General features: G+C 39.8%; 1 protein-coding gene across 6 annotated transcripts in view; it reads left to right on the forward strand.

The window, feature by feature from the left end:
* The window catches only part of BCO2 (beta-carotene oxygenase 2), a 63,421-nt gene that overhangs the window by 16,646 nt on the left and 31,572 nt on the right, over window positions 1–15,203 (forward strand). Inside the window, exons 1-2 of one of the 6 annotated variants that reach the window (XM_081543430.1) lie at window positions 13,430–13,567; window positions 13,911–14,058. The exons of 3 other annotated variants lie outside the window; for them this stretch is intronic. The gene's annotated coding sequence lies outside the window, so the exon portion shown is untranslated. Of the gene's footprint in view, window positions 1–13,376; window positions 13,568–13,910; window positions 14,059–15,203 lie in introns of those variants that run through there. 2 more of the 6 variants (XM_081543429.1, XM_081543428.1) reach the window with 2 other exon arrangements.

Raw genomic sequence — 15,203 nt, forward strand, 5'->3', positions numbered from 1 at the left:
TGACTCTTTGTGACCCCATGAACTGAAGTACGTTAGGCTTCCCCGTTCGTCACCAACTCCTGGAGCTTCCTCAAATTCATATCCATTGAGTCGGTGATGCCACTCAACCATCTCATCCTCTGTCATCCCCTTCTCCTCCTGCCCTCAATCATTCCCAGCATCAGGATCTTTTCAGATGAGTCAGCTCTTTGCATCAGGTGGCCAAAGTATTGGAGCTTCAGTTTCAGCATTGGTCCTTCCAATGAATATTTAGGACTGATTTCCTTTAGGATTGACTGGTTTGATCTCCTTGCAGTCCAAGAGACTCTCAAGAATTTTCTCCAACACCACAGTTCAAAAGCATCAGTTCTTCATTGCTCAGGTTTCTTTATGGTCCAACTCTCACATCCATCCAACACTACTGGAAAAACCATAGCTTTGACTGTACAGACTTTTGTCGGTAAAAATCTGTGTATAACTGGATCCATACAAAACAAACTTCTGTTGTTCAAGGGTCAACTGTATACACACACACACACACACACACACACACACTATATATATATATATTCTTATAATATATATATATATATTCACAAGTATTGTTGTTGTTCAGTTGCTCAGTCATGTCCAACTTTTGCAACCCAATGGACTGCAGTATGCCAGGCTTCAGTGTCCTTCACCATCTCTGGGAGCAATGAGTCAGTGATGCCATCCAACCATCTCATCCTCTGTCGTCCCCTTCTCCTCCTGCCTTCAATCTTTCCCAATACCAGGGTCTTTTCTAATGAGTCGGCTTTTCGCATTAGGTGGTCAAAGTATTGGAGCTTCAGCTTCAGCATCTGTCCTTCCAATGAATATTCAGGGTTGATTTCCTTTAGGATGAACTGGTTTGATCTCCTTGCAGTCCAAGTGACTCTCAAGAGTCTTCTCCAACACCACAGTTCAAAAGCATCCATTCTTCGGTGCTCAGCCTTCTTTATGGTCCAACTCTCACATCCATACATGACTACTGGAAAAACCATAGCTATGATTAGACAAACCTTTGTTGGCAAAGCAATGTCTCTGCTTTTTAATATGCTGTCTATGTTTGTCATAGTTTTTCTTCAAAGGAGCAAGCGTCTTTTAATTTCATGGCTGCAGTCACCATCTGCAGTGATTTTGGAGCCCAAGAAAATAAAGTCTGTCACTGTTTTCATTGTTTCCCCATCTATTTGCCATGAAGTGATGGGACTGGATGCCATGATCTTTGTTTTTTGAATATTGAGTTTTAAGCCAGGTTTTTCATTCTCCTCTCTCACTTTCATCGAGAGGCTCTTTAATTCCTTTCTACTTTCTGCCATAAGGGTGGTGTCATCTGCATATCTGAGGTTATTGGTATTTTTCCTGGCAATCTTGATTCCAGCTTGTGCTATATGCAGCCTGACATTTTGCATGAGGTACTCTGTATAGAAGTTAAATAAGCAGGGTGATAATATACAGCCTTGAAGTACTCCTTTCCCAATTTGGAACCAGTCCGTTGTTCCATGTCCAGTTCTAACTGTTGTTTCTTGACCTGTGTACAGGTTTCTCAGGAGGCAGGTCAGGTGGTCTGGTATTCCCATTGCTTTAAGAATTTTCTACACTTTGTTGTGGTCCACACAGTCAAAAGGTTTAGAATAGTCAATGAAGCAGAAGTAGATGTTTTCCTTTTGTACAATGTCACCAACCTCCATCCATGGTTCTTCAGGCACTCTTTATCAGATCTAATCCCTTGAATCTATTTGTTACTTCCACTGTATAATAAGGGATTTGATTTAGGTTATACTTTAAGACCTAGTGGTTTTCCCTATTTTCTTCAATTAAGTCTGAATTTTGCAACAAGGTGTTTATGATCTGAGGCACTTTCAGCTCTGGGTCTTGTTTTTGCTGACTTTATAGAGCTTCTCCATCTTCAACTGCAAGGAATATAATCAGTCTGATTTCGGTATTGACCATCTGGTGATGTCATGTGTAGAGACGTCTTTTCTGTTGTTGGAAGAGGATGTTTGCTATAACCAGTGTGTTCTCCTGGCAAAAGTCTGTTAGCTTTTGCCCTGCTTCATGTTGTACTCTAAGGCCAAACTTGTCTGTCACTCCAGGTATCTCTTGACTTCTTTCTTTTGCATTCTAGTCCCCTGTGATGGAAAGGACATCTCTTTTTTTGGTGTTTGTTCTAGAATGTCTTGTAGGTCTTCATAGAACCATTCAATTTCCACTTCTTTGGCATTAGTGGTTGGAGCATAGACTTGGGTTACTGTCACATTGAATGGTTTGCCTTGGAATGAACCAAGATCATTCTGTTGTTTTTGAGATTGCACCCAAGGACCGCATTTTGGACTCTTGTTGACTATGAGGCCTTCTCTACTGCTTCTAAGGGATTCTTGTCCATAGCAGCAGACACTATGTTCATCTGAATTAAATTCATCCATTCTGGTCCATTTTAGTTCACTTATTCCTAGAATGTCAATGTTCACTCTTGCCATCTCCTGTTTGACCACTTCCAATTTACTTTGATTCATGGACCTAACATTCCAGGTTCCTATGAAATATTGTTCTTTACAGCATAGGACTTTACTTTTACTACCAGACACATCCATAGCTGGGCGTTGTTTCTGCTTTGGCTCAGCTTCTTCATTCCTTTTGGAGCTATTTCTCCGCTCTTCTCCAGTAGCATATTGGGCACCTACCAACCTGGGGAGTTCATCTTTCAGTGTCATATCTTTTTGCCTGTTTATATTGTTCATGGGGTTCTCAAGGCAAGAACACTGAAGTGATTTGCCATTCCCTTCTCCAGCGGACATGTTTTGCAGAACTCTCCATCAAGACACGTCTGTCTTGGGTGGCCTTACATTCAGTTCAGTTCAGTTCAGTTGCTTAGTCGTGTCCATCTCTTTGTGACCCCCATGGACTGCAGCACGCCAGGCTTCCCTATCCATCACCAACGCCTGGAGCCTACTCAAGCTCATATCCACTGAGTCGGTGTTGCCGTCAACCATCTCATCCTCTGTCATCCCCTTCTCCTCCCACCTTCAATCTTTCCCAGCATCAGGGTCTTTTCATATGAGTCAGTTTTTCACATCAGGTGGCCAAACAATTGGAGTTTCAGCTTCAACATTAGTCCTCCCAATGAATATTCAGGATTAATTTCCTTTCAGATGGACTGGTTGGATCTCCTTGCTGTCGAAGGGACTCTCAAGATTGTTATCCAATACCACAGTTCAAAAGCATCAATTCTTCAGCGCTCAGCTTTCCTTATGGCCCAACTCTCACATCCATATGTGACTACTGGAAAAACCATAGCTTTGACTAGATGGACCTTTGTTGGCAAAGTAATGTCTCTGCTTTTTAATATGCTGTCTGGTTTGGTCATAGCTTTTCTTCCAAGAAGTAAGCATCTTTTAATGTTATGGCTGCAGTCACCATCTGCAGTGATTTTTGAGCCCCCCAAAATAAAGTCTGTCACTGTTTCCACTGTTTCCCCATCTGTTTGCCGTGAAGTGATGGGACCAGATGCCATGATCTTAGTTTTCTGAATGTTTAGTTTTAAACCAACTTTTTCACTCTTCTCTTTCCCTTTCATCAAGAGGTTCTTTAGTTCTTTTTCGCTTTCTGCCATAACGGTGGTGTCATCTGCATATCTGAGGTTATTGATATTTCTCCCGGCAATCTGGATTTCAGCTTGTGCTTCATCCAGCCCAGCATTTCACATGATGTACTCTGCATAGAAGTTAAATAAGCAGGGTGGCAAAATACATCTTTGACATATGAGTTAGACGTAGTTTCATGAGTTAGACATGGCTGTGATCCATGTGAACGGTTTGGTTAGTTTTCTGTAGTTTTGAGTTTCATTCTGTCTACCCTCTGATGGATGAGGACAAGAGGCTTGTGGAATCTTCCTGATGGGAGGGACTAGATGTGGGTCATGCTCTGGTGGGCAAGGCCATGCTCAGTAAATCTTTACTCTAGTTTTCTACTGATGGGTTGGGCTGTGTTCCCTCCCTGTAGTTTGGCCTGAGGCCAAACTGTGGTAAGGGTAATGGCAGTAATGGGGACCTCTTTCAAAAGGACATATGCCGGCATGCAGTTGCTCCCAGGACTGTTGTATTCAGTGCCCCTGACCCTGCAGCAGGTCACTGTTAACCCACACCTTCACCGGAGACTCAGACACTCACCGGCAATTCTGGCTCAGTCCCTTATGGGGTCACTGCTCCTTTCTCCTGGATCCTTGTGTGCACAAGGTTTTGTTGTGTCCTCCAAGAGTCTGTTTCCCCAGTCCTGTGGAAGTTCTAAAGTCAAATCCCACTGTCCCTCACAGTCAAATTCCCTGGGGGTTCTCAGTCCTTTTGCTGGATCCCCAGGTTGGGAAATCTGTTTTAGGCCCTATAACTTTTGCTACAGTGTGAGAACTTCTTTGGTATAACTATTCTCCAGTTTGTGTGTCATCTGCTCAGTGGCTCTATGGTGGGGCTAATGGCGACCTCCTCCAAGAGGACTTATGCCACATGCCATGCCTCCCAGGTCTGCTGCAGCCTGAGCCGCTGTCCCCGTGGCAGGTCACTGCTGACCTGTGCCTTCACAGGAGACACTCCAACCCTCCAAGATAGGTCTGGCTCAGTCTCTTGTGGGGATCACTGCTCCTTTCCTTTCATCCTGGTGTGCACAAAGTTTTGTTTGACCTCTCTGATTTTCTCTGGTGGATCTGAGATTTCATTTTAAACGTGATTGCGCCTCTCTTACCGTGTTATTGGGGCTTCTCCTTTGCCCTTGGATGCAGGGTATCTTTTTTTGTTGAGATCCAACATTCTCCCGTCGATGGTTATTCAGCAGCTAGTTGTGATTTTGGTGTTTTCACAGGAGAAGATGAGTGCACATCCCTCTACTCTGCCATCTTACTTACAGCAGATGTAAGATTATTTTAGAGGCTTGAAAATGCGGGGAAGTTTCCCATTTCTTTTTATGAAGCAAGTCTAATATTGGTATCTACACATGACAAAGTTGATACAAAGAAGAAAACAATTATTCCTATTATTTATGAATATCTATGAAAAAGTACAAAATACATAGTACTAATAAAATGCTAATAAATATTTTCTTAAGAAACAGAATCCAACACTACAGTAAAAGCATAATTCACTATGATCAGGTAGGATTAATTCCAAGAATGTGTGATAGGTTCATAACTTGCAAATCTATCTTGTCATTCACCATATTAATAGATTTGTGGAAAAATAATCATGTGTGTGCATGCTCAGTCATATCTGACTCTTTGTGACCCCAAGGACTGTAGCCCACCAGGCTCTTCTGTCCATGAGATTCTATAGGCAAGACTATTGGAGTAAGGTGCCATTTCCTACTCCAGAGGATCTTCTTGACCCAGGGATTGAACCCACATCTCTTGCATTGGCAGGCAGATTCTTTACCACTGTGCAACCTGGGAAGCCACACACACATATATTATATACACATATGTATATACAAACATACATATAAATTGATATATTTTCATCTTAGTCCTAAAGCCAGTACTACTAATTGGGAAACACTACAAGTTTTTTTTTTTATTATTATTAATTTATTTTTTATTGAAGGATAATTGCTTTACAGAATTTTGTTGTTTTCTGTCAAATCTCAGCGTGAATCAGCCATATGTACACATATATCCCCTCCCTTTTGAAACTCCCTCCCATCCTTTGCCCCATCCCACCCCTCTAGATTGATACAGAGCCCTTGTTTGAGTTTCCTGAGCCCTACAGCAAATTCCCGTTGGCTATCTGTTTTACATACGGTAATGTAAGTTTCCATGTTACTCTTTCTACACATCTCACCCTCTCCTCCACTCTCCCCATGTCCATAAGTCTATTCTCTATTTCTGTTTCTCCACTGCTGCCCTGCCAAGAAATTCTTCAGTACCATTTTTCTAGATTCCATATATGTGTGTTAGAATATGATATTTATCTTTCTCTTTCTGACTCACTTCATTCTGTATATAGGTACTAGGTTCATCCACCTCATCATAACTGACTCAAATGTATTCCTTTTTATGGCTGAGTAATATTCCATTGTGTATATGTACCACAACTTCTTTATCCATTCATCACTCGATGGACATCTAGGTTGCTTCCGTGTTCTAGCTATTGTAAACAGTGCTGCAATGAACAAGGTGCTACATATGTCTTTTTCAACTTTGGTTTCCTTGGGGTATATGCCTAGGAGTGGGATTGCTGGGTCATATGGTGGTTTTATTTCTAGTTTTGTAAGGAATCTCCATACCAACTTCCATAGTGGCTGTATCAATTTACATTTCCACCAACAGTGCAAGAGCATTCCCTTTTCTCCACACCCTCTCCAGCATTTATTGTTTGTAGACTTTTTGATGATGGCCATTCTGACTGGTATGAGGTGATATTGCGTTGTAGTTTTGATTTACATTTCTCTAATAATGAGTGATGTTTAGCATCTTTTCATGTGTTTGTTAGCCATCTGTATGTCTTCTTTGGAGAAATGTCTGTTTAGGTCTTTTTCCCACTTTTTGATTGTGTTGTTTGTTTTTCTGGCATTGAGTTGTATGAGTTGCTTGTATATTTTGGAAATTAATCCTTTGTCAGTTGTTCCACTTACTATTATTTTCTCCCATTCTGAGGATTGTCTTTTCACCTTGCTTATAGTTTCCTTTGCTGTGCAAAAGCTTTTAAGTTTAATCAGGTTCCACTTGTTTACTTTTATTTTTATTTCCATTACTCTAGGAGGTGGGTCATAGAGGATCTTTCTTTGATTTATGTCATCGAGTGTTCTGCCTATGTTTTTCTCTAAGAGTTTTATAGTTTCTGGTCTTACATTTAGGTCTTTAATCCATTTTGAGTTTATCTTTGTGTATGGTGTTAGGAAGTGTTCTAATTTCATTCTTTTACATGTAGCTGCCCAGTTCTCCCAGCACCATTTATTGAAAAGGCTGTCTTTGCCCCATTGTATATTCCTGCCTCCTTTGTCAAAAATAAGGTACCCATAGGTGCATGGGTTTATTCTGGACTTTCTATCTTGTTCTATTGGTCTATATTTCTGTTTTTGTGCCAGTACCATACTGTCTTGATGACTGTAGCTTTGCAGTATAATCTGAAGTCAGGAAGGTTGATTCCTCCAGCTCCATTCTTATTTCTCAAGACTGCTTTGGCTATTTTGGATCTTCTGTGTTTCCATATGAATTATGAAATTTTTTGTTCTAGTTCTGTGAAAAATTCCATTGGTAATTTGATAGGGATTGCATTGAATCTGTAGATTGCATTTGGTAATATAGTCATTTTCACAATATTGATTCTTCCTTTTGTCTGCTTAGGTAAATTTATTCCTAGATATTTAATTCTTTTTGTTGCAATGGTGAATGAGATTGATTCCTTAATTTCCCTTTCTGATTTTTCATTGTTAGTATATAGAAATGCAAGTGACTTCTGTGTATTGATTTTGTATCCTGCAACTTTGCTAAATTCACTGATTGGCTCTAGTAATTTTTTGATATTATCTTTAGGGTTTTCTGTGTACAGTATCTTGTGATCTGCAGACAGTGAGAGCTTTACTTCTTCTTTTCCGATCTGGATTCCTTTTATTTCTTTTTCTTCTCTGATTGCTGTAGCTAGGACTTTCAGAACTATGTTGAATAATAGTGATGAAAGTGGACATCTTTGTCTTGTTCCTGATCTTAGGGGGAATGCGTTCAGTTTTTCCACCATTGAGAATAATGTTTGCTGTAGGCTTATCATATATGGCCTTTACTATGTTGAGGTAGGTTCCATCCATGCCTGTTTTTTGAAGAGTTTTAATCATAAATGGGTGCTGAATTTTGTCAAAAGCTTTTTCTGCATCTATTGAGATGATCATATGGTTTTTATCTTTCAATTTGTTAATATGGTGTATCACATTGATTGTTTTGCATATATTGAAGAATCCTTGCATTCCTGGAATAAACCCAACTTGATCATGGTGAGCTTTTTGATGTGTTGCTGAATTCTGTTTGCTAAAATTTTGTTGAGGATTTTTGCATCTATGTTCATCAGTGATGTTGGCCTGTAGTTTTCTTTTTTTGTATTGTCTTTGTCTGGTTTTGGTATCAGGATGATGGTGGCCTCGTAGAATGAGTTTGGAAGTGTTCCTTCCTCTGCAACTTTCTGAGAGTTTTAGAAGGATAGGCATTAGTTCTTCTTTAAATGTTTGATAGAATTCTCCTGTGAAGCCATCTGGTCCTGGGCTTTTGTTTTTTGGGGAGATTTTAGATCACAGCTTCAATTTCAGTTCTTGTATTTGGGTTGTTTATAATTTCTGTTTCTTCCTGGTTCAGTCTTAGAAGATTGAACTTTTCTAAGAATCTGTGCATGTCTTCCAAGTTATCCATTTTATGCCATATAGTTGTTCATAATAGTCTCTTATAATCCTTTGTATTTCTACATCGTCAGTTGTAACCTCTCCTTTTTCATTTCTAATTTTGTTGATTTGATTCTTCTCTCTTTTTTTCTTGATGAGTCTGGCAAAAGGTTTGTCAGTTTTGTTTATCTCCTCAAAGAACCAGCTTTTAGTTTTACTAATCTTTACTATTGTTTCTTTCATTTCTTTTTCACTTATTTCTGCTTAGATCTTTGTGATTTTTTTTCTTCTACTAATTTTGGGGTCTTTTTCTTCTTCTTTTTCCAGTTGTTTTAGGTGTAAAGTTAGGTTGTTTTTTCTAAACAAAGTTTAGATGTTTTTCTCGTAAAGTTTCAATGTTTTTCTTGTTTATTGAGTTAGGATTGTATTGCTATAAACTTCCCTCTTAGAACTCCTTTTGCTGCATTCCATAGATTTTGAGTTGTCATGTTTTCATTGGCATTTGTTTCTAGAAAGTTTTTGATTTCCCTTTTGATTTTTTCAGTAACCTGTTGGTTGTTTAGAAATGTGTTGTTTAATCTCCATGTGTTTGTGTTTCTTAGTTTTTTTCTTGTAATTGATATCTAGTCTTATAGCATTGTGGTCAAAGAGGATGCTAGATACGATTTCAATTTTCTTAAATTTACTGAGGTTTGATATGTGACCCAAGATGTGGTGTATCCCGGAGAATGTTCCATGTGCACTTTAGAAGAAGGTGTATTCTTCTGCATTTGGATGGAGAATGTCCTGAAGATATCAATGAGATCCATCTCATCTAATATATTATTTAGAACTTGTATTTCCTTATTAATTTTCTGTTTTGATGATCTGTCCATTGGTGTGAGTGGGGTGTTAAAGTCTCCTACTATTACTGTGTTACTGTGAATTTCTCCTTTTATGTCTGTTAATGTTTGTCTTATGTACTGAGGTGCTCCTATGTTGGGTGCATAGATATTTACAATTGTTATGTCTTCCTCTTGGATTGATCCCTTGATCATTATGTAGTGTCCTTCCTTATCTCTTGTAATCTTCTTTATTTTAAGGTCTATGTTGTCTGATATGAGGATTGCTACTCCAGTTTTCTTCTGCTTCCCATTTGCATGGAATATTTTTCCATCCTCTCACTTTCTATCTATATGTGTCTTGAGGTCTGAAGTGGGTTTCTTGTAGACAGCATATATATGGGTCTTGTTTTTGTATCCATTCAGCCAGTCTGTGTCTTTAGGTTGGAGCATTTAATCTGTTTACATTTAAGGTTATTATTGATATATATGTTCCTATTGCCATTTTCTTAATTGTTTGGGGTTGATTTTGTAGATCTTTTTTTTCTTCTCTTGTATTTTTCGACTGTGTAAGTCCCTTTAACATTTGTTGTAAAGCTGGTTTGGTGGTACTGAATTCTCTTAACTTTTGCTTGTTTGAGAAGATTTTTATTTCTCCATCAATTTTGAATGAGATCCTTGCTGGGTACAGTAATCTTGGTTGTAGATCTTTCCCTTTCAGTACTTTAAATATATCCTGCCATTCCCTTCTGGCCTGCAGAGTTTCTGCTGAAAGATCAGCTGTTAAGCGTATGGGGTTTCCCTTTATGTTGCTTCTCCCTTGCTGCTTTTAATACTATTTCTTTGTGTTTAGTCTTTGTTAGTTTGATTAGTGTGTGTCCTGGTGTGTGGGGTTTTCCTTTATGTTGCTTCTCCCTTGCTGCTTTTAATACTATTTCTTTGTGTTTAGTCTTTGTTAGTTTGATTAGTGTGTGTCCTGGTGTGTTTCTCCTTGGGTCTATCTGTATGGGACTCTTTGTGCCTCTTGGACTTGATTTACTATTTCCCTTTCCATGTTGGGGAAATTTTCAACTATAATCTCTTCAAAAATTTTCTCATACCCTTTCTTTTTCTCTTCTTCTTCTTCTGGGACCCCTATAATTCAAATGTTCATGCAGTTGATATTGTCCCAGAGGTCTCTGAGACTATCCTCAGTTCTTTTCATTCTTTCTACTTTGCTCTTCAGAAGTTATTTCCACCATTTTATCTTCCAGCTCACTGATTCATTCTTCTGCTTCAGGTGTTCTGCTATTGATTTCTTCCAGAGCATTTTTAATTTCAGTAATTGTGTTGTTTGTCTCTGTATGTTTATTCTTTAATTCTTCTAGGTCTTTGTTAATTGATTCTTACATTTTCTCCATTTTGTTTTCAAGGTTTTTGATCATCTTTACTATCATTATTCTGAATTCTTTTTTAGGTAGTTTGCCTATTTCCTCTTCATTTATTTGGAATTCTATGTTTCTAGTTTGTTCCTTCATTTGTGTAGTATTTCTCTGCCTTTTCAGTATATTTTTTTTTAAACTTATTGTGTTTGAGGTCTCCTCTTCCCAGTCTTCAAGGTTGAATTCTTTCTTCCTTTTGGTTTCTGCCCTCCTAAGGTTGGTCCAGTGGTTTGTGTGAGCTTCCTGTAGGGTGAGATTTGTGCTGAGTTTTTGTTTGTTTGTTTGTTTTTCCTCTGATGGGCAAGGCTGAGTGAGGTGATAATCTTGTCTGCTGATGATTGGGTTTGTATTTTTGTTTTGTTTGTTGTTTAGATGAAGTGTCCTGCACAGGGTGCTACTGGGGGTTGTGTGATGCCGGGTCTTGTATTCAGTTGGTTTTCTTTGTGTGATTTCTCACTATTTGATACTCCCTAGGGTTAGTTCTCTGGTAGTCTAGGGTTTTGGAGTTAGTGCTCCCACTCCAAAGGCTCAGGGCTTAATCTCTGGTCAGGAACGAAGATTGCACAAGTGGTTTGTTATGGCATTAAGTGAGATTAAAGCAAATATCTAAAAGTGAGAAGCCAAAGATGAACCCTAGACAAATGGCAGATACAAAATCAAGCAAATATTAATTAAAATAATGGAGTATATACATATACATATACACCTATGAGCAAAGTCAAAACAGTCCAACAAAAATAAAGTATAGTAGATTGACCTGGGAAACAAAGGAAATTAAAAATTTTATTTACCAGTTAAGAACAAAACTAACTAAAGCACAAGCTGGAAAACAAAACTAAAGCAAGGTGCCAAATGGGGAATAAAGCAATGAAAACAAAACTAACAAACATATTGAGAGGAAAGGGAAGAAAGAAAGAATAGATATGCAAAGTTAAATAGAGGTAGATGAAGATTTATATATGTTAAAGTTTCACTGCAAGGGGAAAAGAACAGTAGGAAAGGCAAACAAAGGAATAAATGTAGAAAAAATATAATAGGTTTAAAAAAATTAAAAATTAAAATTATAAAAAAAACCCAAAAACTGAAGAATAAAGAAAAAAGAAAAAAAAAAAAAAGGAAAACTCCACAGAACTGCAAAAGCCCAACATAGAGGCAGAGGTTTATAACAACAATAAAAAGTGTGACTGAATATACACATATTCATATACACCCATAAGCAAAATCAAGCAGTCCAACAAAAGTAAAGTACAATAGATTGACCTGGTGAACAAAGGAAACCAAAACTTACATCTACCAAAACAAAACTAACTAAAGCACAAACTGGAAAACAAAACTAAAGCAAGGTGCCAACTGGGGAACAAAGCAATGAAAAAAAACTAACAAATATGTTGAGAGGAAAGGAAAGAAAGAAAGAAAGAATAGATATGCAAGTTAAATAGAGATAGATAAAGAAGATTTATATACATTAAAGATTAACTGCATGGTAAAAAGAACAGCAGGAAAAGCAAACAAAGGAATAAATGTAAAAAAATAATAATAGGTTTAAAAAATTAAAATTAAAAAAAGAGAAAAAAAAAAGGGAAACTCCACAGAACTGCAAAAGCCCAACATAGAGGCAGAGGTTTATAACAACAATAAAAAATGTGATCGAGAGGGGAAAAAGCAGCTAAAAACTTGATTAGATTTCATAGTGCCAATAAAATCAACAACTACAACAGAGGGGGGAAAAAAGAAAAAAAAAAAGAAAAAATCCAAAAGAATCTACAGAACAAGTCAAAACAGAAGAATAATAAATGTTTTTCTTGAGTCACTGCTGTCAGAGTCCTTTCCCTCGCTAGAAGTCACAGTCCACCTCACCTCCCTAGGATGCCCTCCAACACTGTGCTGATCTCTGGACCTGCTGTGGGGGCAGCTCAGATCCTAATCTGGCCCTACTCCTGTGTGTTCTTGCCTCCAATGTCCACAGCTATCAGAACGAGTACATTTTCTTTTGTAGGAGCTCTCAATGACCTTTTATATGTTCCATAGACACAGAGTCTGACTAGTTGATCGTGTGGATTTAATCTGCAGCTTGTACAGCTGGTGGGAAGGTTTTGGGTCTTCTTCCCTTAGCCACACTACTGCCCCTGGGTTTCAACTGTGGTTTTATTTCCACCTCTGCACGTGGGTTGTCCCCTGGGGTTTGCTCCTGAGGCTGCCCTGAAGGACTTGGGTTTGCCCCAGTGAGGGCCAGGTATGGAGGTGGTGCAGCTGCTTGGGTTGCAGAGTTTCTGGCAGCACCAGGTTCTCAGGGGAGTTGGCGGCTAGGGCAGCAGGAAATATAGTGCTCTAGAAGGGTATGGCAACCACTATTGGCCAATACGCTCCAGTATTCTTGCCTGGAGACCTCCCGTCCCTGACAGGGAAGCCTGGCAGGCCACAGTCTACAGGATCGCAAAGAGTCAGACACTACCGAAGCGACTCTGTGCCCATAGAGCGAGGCATGTGTTGCTTGTGGCAGCTCTGCCCCAGTGAGAGTTGAGTGTGAAGGTGGCGCAACTGCTTGACTTGAGGGGACCCTGGCAGCGCCAAGTGTGTAGGGACAGACTGCCTCTGCTGCAGCAATTATGGTCCTCTCAGTCTTTTTTCCAGCCTCTTGTAGCTGGCAATTGAAGGCCTCTTTAGCTAGTCTTTCTCCATAGCTCCGGCCGTTCAGGCACTTCGAGGGCTCCCTTGCCTGGGGTCCTTCTCTGTTGTTCAGCGCGTCAGGCACATAGAGGGGCCCTCCTGGCTGGGGTCCTACTCTGTAGGTCAGCATGTCAGGCACTTAAAGGGGCACCCTGGGTGGGGTCCTACTCTGTAGATCTGCACATCAGTCACTTAAAGGAGCATCCTGGGTGGAGTCCTGCTCTGTGGTTCAGTGCCTCAGGTGTTTGACGGACCAGCCTCTCTATTGTTCAGCTGCCAGTGCTGGCCTGTGGGGAGAGAGAGGCTACGGTGATGGCTCCACCCCCTATGCGTGACTCAGCAGTATCTCCTTGCTTCCTCGGAGAAGGCAATGGCAACCCACTCCAGTACTCTTGCCTGGAAAATCCCATGGACGGAGAAGCCTGGTAGGCTGCAGTCCATGGGGTCGCTAAGAGTCGGACATGACTGAGCGACTGCACTTTCACTTTTCCCTTTCATGCACTGGAGAAGGAAATGGCAACCCACTCCAGTGTTCTTGCCTGGAGAATCCCAGGGACGGCGGACTGTGGTGGGCTGCCGTCTACGGGGTCGCACAGAGTAGGAGACGACTGAAGCGACTTAGCAGCCATGGCTGCCTGGCTTTCCTCCACAGGCATTTCCCACCACAACCTCCTTCCTCACATCCCCTCGCTCCATCTCTCTGCAATCAACAGCAGCCCTTGACCTGGAATTGCTCCACAATCCCCAAAGGCCAGCTTCCAGCCACTGTGCCTTACAGGGGACCTGCGTCCCTGTCCAGGGTATGTATGGCTGCAGCAAGGACTGTCTGATTCTCATTCCATTTAGGCTGCCACAGATCAGCTGTTTCACTCTCAGCCTTAAATGTTTCTCCTCTGACTCAGACAATTGCCCTGATGTGGGGATTGACCCCTGCTTCAGTTCCCCCACCCACCAAGGGCAGATCCAGTCCTACTAACACTCCTGTTTTTCCCCCTAGTTCTTTGTCCTGCTGAGTTTTGCGTGATTCTATATATTCTTTTCCTCTGGTCAGGTACTCCTGTCTGCTCTCAGCTGATGTTCTGCATTCTGCATGCACTTCTGTGTCTGAAGGTGTATTCCTGATGTTCCATGGAGAGAGATGTACTCTACATCCACCTACTCCTTCACAATCTTATTCTCTTGGGTCCTCTGTTCTTTGAGTAGGATGGATGATTCAATATCACAAAGATGTCTGTTCTCCCTAAGTCAGTTTTTAAATTAAATACAACCTTAATAAAAATTCTAGTTTTTAAAGGAAATTAGATGAATGAATACTAAAGTTCATGTGGAAAAATAAATATACAAGAGTAGTCAAGAAAACACTAAAAAAGAAAATTGTCTGAGGGGTGGAGACCAGCCTTGTTGTTGTTGTCTAGTTGCTCAGTCATGTCTGACATTTTGCAACCCCATGGACTGGAGACTAGCCTTATCAGATGTTAAAATATAATTTTATATTATTTTAATTAAATATGAAAATATAAAATGTTATGATATCAATGTATTAATGGACAAATAGCAAGTTATGTCGAATAGAAAACCTAGAAATGAACCCAAGAACTTACAGAAATTGAGTTTATGATAAAGATGGCATCTTAAATCAATATGCAAAGCGGGCCTTTTCTAAAAACTTTCTTATTTCTTGCAGTTTAACACAATTGTGATGAAAAATAAAGTTTACCATCTCAGCCATATTTAAATGTACAAGTTAGTGTTGTGAAACAGATCTTCAGAACTTTTTCATCTTCAAGAACTGAAACTCTATACTCATTAAACAATAGCTCCCTATTTCCCCCTCTGCTGAACCCCTGATAACCACCATTCTACTTCATGTTTCTATGAGTTTGATTACTTTAGATACCTCATGTAAGTGCTATTATATAGGATTTGTCCTTTTGTGACTGGCTTA

The sequence above is a fragment of the Giraffa tippelskirchi genome, chromosome 11 (genome assembly GCF_054371585.1).
Source record: "Giraffa tippelskirchi isolate mGirTip1 chromosome 11, T2T-mGirTip1v1.2.pri, whole genome shotgun sequence".
NCBI classification, from domain to species: domain Eukaryota; kingdom Metazoa; phylum Chordata; class Mammalia; order Artiodactyla; family Giraffidae; genus Giraffa; species Giraffa tippelskirchi.